Raw genomic sequence first — 6,000 nt, forward strand, 5'->3', positions numbered from 1 at the left:
TTTTCTCTTCTTCTTTCCTCAAACTAAACTAAACCTAAAACTAAACCTAAAACTAAAACTAAACTAAAACTAAACCTAAAACTACAACTAAAACTAAATCTAAACTAAAACTAAAACTAAAAAGGAAAAAAACAGAAAAAAGGGGGGCTCACCTGGGGCAGGGCCGGTGGAGGAGGCCGGTGGAGGAGGGGGGCGGGGCGGTGGAGGAGGCGGCCTGGGGCGGCGGGGGGCCGGGCCCGGGGCGGTGGGGCGCGGGGCGGCGGGTGGCCGGGCCCAGGGCGGTGGGGCGCGGGGCGGCGGGGGGCCGGGGCGCGAGGGGGGCCGGGGCGGCGGGGGGGCGGGGCGGGGGGGCGACGGGGCGGTGGGGCGGCGGGGCCCCGGGGCGGTGGGGCGGCGGGCCCCGGGGCGGCAGGGAGCCGGGGCGACGGGGGCGACGGCGCGACGGGGGCGACGGCGGGCGACGGGCGACGGGGGCAACGGGCGGTGGGGCGGCGGGGCCCCGGGGCGGCGGCGACTGGTGGGGGCGGCGGCGGCGGCGGGGTGGGAGGAGAGAACGGCGAGGAGAGAAGAAGTGAGTAACGGGCGGGGGGGTACGGGCCGTTAGGTAGTGCCCTCTTTGCCGTCCGCCTCTCTTTGCCGTCCGCCTTTTTGCCTCTTTGCCGTCTGCTAGCAAACGGCAAAGAGGTGGGCCGTTAAGTTTTTCCCAAACAGGCGGGGGGTGGGGGCCACCTCACTCTTTGCCGTCTGCCAGCGGACGGCAAAGAGCTCGCAGATGGCAAAGAGCTTCTTTGTCGTCTGCCGTTTCTTTGCCGTTCGCTTTTGGGTAGCTGATGGCAAAGAGCTTCTTTGCCGTCAGCTAGCAGACGGCAAAGAGCTGGCAGATGGCAAATTAGCTGATTCCAGTAGTGCAAGATCCTAGCTATGGCGAAGTTGTACACACGAGTTTTACGAGTTCATGCCCTTCTCGGAAGAAGTAACAGCCCTACGTCTCGGAGCCCGTAGGCAGTCGACTGGATTATGCGCGTGTAAGTTACAGGAGCGAACCCTTGTGCCTGTGGAGGGGGTGGCTTATATAGAGTGTGCCAGGACCCCAGCCAGCCCACGTTACAAGGGGTTTAAGGTACATCAAGAGGGGGGCGTTACTGGTAACGCTAGTAATAAAGACATAATGACCATTAAAGCTATGATGTAATGTCCGACCGTTGCAGTGTGGAGTGGCTTTAGATCTTCTGGCGGTCGAGTGACTTCAAGTCTTCCGAGTGGAATGCCTCATGGTCGAGTGGATGATGACTCCTCTTCAAATGCTTCTGGTTTTAGGGTGATGTCCTAGGGGAGGATGTCTAGGTCAGGCCTATGACCCTACCCTAGGTACATGGCTTCATCATTAGCCCCCGAATGGTTCAGGGTTCGAGTGGAGAAGGAATTGATAATCTCTCCGATTCAACTTGTGCGCTTCGGAAACGTCTTGTCTAAGGATCAAACCAACAATCATGAGGACTTCAACTTCTTGTTCAGTCGCCTTGATCCATTCTTGGTTTTGTCGAGTGAACTTTCATTGTTAAGCTTCGACTGTTGATATGGGAAAAAATCTTCCGTCTGACGGGTTGTTCTGCTGTCTGCGGATCTTTCGGGATTCGAATTTGGGGAAGCGCGCGGGACGGAGGAGGCCGCAGCAATCGGGTTGGATAAGGCAGAGCTGCCTCGATTTCCGCACCGCCTTTTTCGCCACGTATCGCTCGCGCGACTGTTGCGGGATTTGATAAGATCGCCCGGGTCCACAAGTCAATCACTCAGAAGCAACCTCATATAAGGCATCGGTCCGGGGTTTTTGAATAGTGCGCTCTCATTCTTCCTCTTCCTTCTTTGTTTTCTCCACCGCATCCGCTCCTACCCCAGCGCCGCTGCTCCACTCAATCTCTGTCTGCTGCGATGGGGAAGGAGAAGACAGTGGCATTGGAGCGCATGAAGAAGGCGACGACAAAGGCGAAGGGGAAGAAGTCTAGCAAGGGCGGATCTTCCTCGAGGTCCGGCCTGCCGCCCGGCTGGATCCAGGGCGACTAGATTCGCTCGGCGATCCGTCAAGACGACATCGACGACCTGGTCGAGGGGGGACTGATCCCCCACGAATTGGCGCGGCTCCCGGGGGACGAGACCGAGCCGCGGCCACGGGAGGGTGAGTGCGTTCTCCTCGCTACTCACGTCGACCGCAGGTTTTCTTTGCCTCCCCATCCTTTCTTTCGAGGTTTCTTGAACTTCTTTGGGGCGCAACTCCACCACTTTACCCCAAACACCATCGTGTATCTTGCTGCTTTCGTGTCCATGTGCGAGAACTTCCTGGGTTGTCGACCACACTGGGGTCTCTTCAAGCACATATTCACGTGTCGTTCTCAGTCGGTCAAGAAGGCCAACCCGAGTGACGAGAGGACGCATGTGATCCAGATGTGCGGGGGTCTTGGAATTCAGATGAGGGGTAAAAGCTCTTTACCAGCCATGATCCTTCCCGAGTCGGTCCGAGGGTGGCAGTCGACATGGTTCTACTGCAAAGACCAGCCGACTCCAGGACAGTCGACTAGACTTCCCCCTTTTCCATGGCCCGAGTGAAGAAGCCCTCAGCCTTGAAAGTAATCCCAGAGGAGAAGGCACAGGTGAAGGTGCTGGTCAAGCGAGTAGTTCAGCTTGTCCGTGATGGGGTAACCTGCATGGATCTGTTGGAGGTCTTCCTCAGGCGACGCATTCAACCACTTCAAGCTCGTGACCATCCGATGTGGATGTATTCGGGCACTGACGATACCACTCGGATCCATCCAGAGGAAGTCGATGAAGCTACGTTGGAGGGGTGGCTGAGGGGAATCACTGGCAACAAAGATAACCCTAGGGGATCCAGGAGGATCCGTCCACTCAACAACACGTATGAAACAGACAAGGTACAACTCCACATGGTCGAGTGTCTTCTTGATTTATCAAATAACTGTTTGCTGTCACCCGACTGACTTCTGTCTTGATTGTTGTCTTCCAGGCCCTGACTGAGATGTACTCAATGCCCAGCGGAGAGCAGGAGCAGGACCCAGAGGGAGAGGCGAGCGGAGGCGAGAGCGGCGAGTGGCATTCTGATGGTGAAGAGGACGAGGATAGCGACGACCCGAGCGATGAAGAAGAGGTCGACTCTCCTCCCCGTAGGGAAAGGTGATCCAAGCTCACTCACGATCCAGCAAGCGTCCGTGGCAAAGCGACCGCGCAAACCGGGCAGTCATCAAAGCGCCCTCGGACGTCCTCTCCAGCACCGACTGAAAAGGCGCCGAAGCACCCGAAAGCTGCGCCGTCCAAACCGCTGAAAGCCTTGCCCAAGATCAAAGTGGCCATCCCCATTGATTACGGGTATTAGTTGGACTTGATTTCTTGGTTTAGTATGAATTTGGATTTGAGTCGACTCATTTCAACAGACATGACCGACTGAATTCTGGAATTTGCAGTGCTGCTACCTCTGGGACTTCTGCTTACAAGAATGAGGACGAGGAAATGGAGGATGCAGTCACCTCTAATCCGAGTACCACTCTCAATCTTGTCTTTATTTTCTCGACTGTTTTGTTGGTCGACTGAATTCTTGTGGTCGATCTTTTTCGCAGCTCTTCCCAATGTCATTGACCTTCCGGATGACGATGAAGATGTGCCGCTGAGGCCCAGGAAAAGAGGAAGCAGGAAGACATCAACCGACAAGGCGCCTCTGTCGACGCCGGTGACGGAACCGGTGATCCAGGAAGCCGGCGACACCAATCGGACTACTGTGACTTTTGTCATACCGCTGACGAGTGCTCAGCCTTCAGCGTCAACTGCCAAGACTCCAGTCGATCCATCTTCACTCTTTGCCGCACATCACGTCCCAGAGGACCAAGCGGGTGCTGCCAAGGAGGCTATTCGCCAAACGAGCATCATGATGGAGCAGATGAAGGTGATCCGAGAGGCTAGCCAAGCTGCTTACGACACCAGTTCAACACTTCAGAGCAACGTCCAGGTTAGTTGATCACCGACTGACCCTTCAGCTTGCCGATTGTTCTGTTAGGATATGGTACCTAAAAACTTTCTTAGAGGAATCTTTCCATCGGTCTGTGCTTTGCATTTGTCCACCCACTGGGTGTTTTGACTTGTCACTAAGTAAACTTGCACTTTGAGCTGACTATGTTGTTGTCGATTGAATCTTTGAACCAGTGGGGGCACGTTGAGTGCACCCACTGGGTGTAGTCCCCGAGACCATAGTTGACTGCGAGCAGTCCGCTGTGGTCTGAGAATCGGAATTTCCTCACTCGACCTGGATGGACCATGGCGAGTGGAACCTGAACCAGTGGGGGCACGCTAAGTGCACCCACTGGGTGTAGTCCCCGAGACCGTGGTCGACTGCAGGCAGTCGACTATGGTCTGAGAGCAACTTTTTTTTAACACTCAACCTGGACAGACCGTGTCGAGTCAAAATTGGACCAGTGGGGGCACGCTAAGTACACCCACTGGGTGTAGTCCCCAAGACTACTGTTGGATGTTTGATTCGGCAGTAGTCTTAGAATTTGCTAACTTTAACGCTTTATCTCTCCGAAATAACCAATCTTTTCATCCGTCGACTGACTTGTTCTTTGGTTGCAGAAATCATGTGAACTTGGAGCTCGTTTTGCTGACCTGGAGAGGCAGCAGATTCAACTCAACCTCGATCTAGAGCTAGCCAAGACAAATATGACGAAAGCCAAGGATGAAGCTGCTGGTAAGAAAGACTTGTCGACTGATTTATCTCTGAACTGGATTTCATTCTGCTTTTTCTGAACCAAGCATTGACTCTTTTAGAGAAACTGAACCAAGCTCTGGCGAAAAAGGACCAAGATCTAGCGGCCGCACAAAAAAACAGCTGATGAGAAAACTGCACTCGCAGAACAGAAGCTAGCTTCAGTCGGCAAACTGGAGGAAGAAAACGCCAAGCTAAAAACTGCCCTTGATGAAGCCAATAAGGAAGCGACTCGCCTGAAGAAGGACAAGAACAATCTGAACGAGAAGATAGAAGGAATTGCTCGCAGGAGGGACGATCTGGAGAACTATCTGGGAGGCCTTGCTAAGAAGCTGTTCGTCATGCTTGAAGGTATTTTCTTTGACCCGACTGACTTGTTACTGTCGACTCGACATACAACCACTGACTCATCCTTGAATTGTGCATGCAGAATTTTGCCGGAACTTCGAGGAAGAAACTGGGCGAGTCGAGACAAGCTTGGACCCCATCCATTCTCCAGTGAAAGATGAAGCTGCCATGAATGTACTCCGATTGGAATCTCGTGCTGCTGGTGTTGTTGATTATCTTGCTCGACTGAAGGTCGCAATGTCGCGGATCGACACAACACTCTGGCCAGGGGCAACGCTCCAAAATGACCTCGAGTCTCTGATGACTCGACTTAATGAGATTCCCGATCGAGTGCAAGAATGGAAGAAGTCTTCTGCCCGTTGTGGCACTGATGTGGCTCTGTCTTTGGTTCGTGTCCATTGCAAGGAAGCGCGAGAAGAGAAGCTGGCAGCGATCAAGGTTGCCAACACCAAGAAGCATGACTTCCAATCTTTCATGGAGACCTTCATTGTTGCTGCCACTCGGATTGCCGACGCAACTGACCTGGACGAATTCGTCGAGCCTGCGAGCCCTCCTCCTGCGGAGTGAACAAACTTTTATGCCCCACCTTAAATTTGCCTCGGAATGCCGAGTGATTTTGTAACCGTTAAACTCCTTCGGGCTTGATGCCCGAGTACTTTAATCCGCGGTCGGGACCTTAGGATTTATCTGAATTTGGTTTATCTCCGAATATGCTTGTGCTTGTCTTCGAGTGGAACTTGCTCCTCACTCAGAATATATTTTTGTATTTGAGATGCAGCTCTAGGGAAGAGGTTCCAGTCGACCTGCACCTCGTCGTCCTTATGGATGAGGATGGAGCGCACGTTATACTTGTGGCGCAGCTCTGAGGAGAAGGTTGCAGTCGACCTGCA

This window comes from Aegilops tauschii, chromosome 7 (genome assembly GCF_002575655.3).
Source record: "Aegilops tauschii subsp. strangulata cultivar AL8/78 chromosome 7, Aet v6.0, whole genome shotgun sequence".
NCBI classification, from domain to species: Eukaryota; Viridiplantae; Streptophyta; class Magnoliopsida; order Poales; family Poaceae; genus Aegilops; species Aegilops tauschii.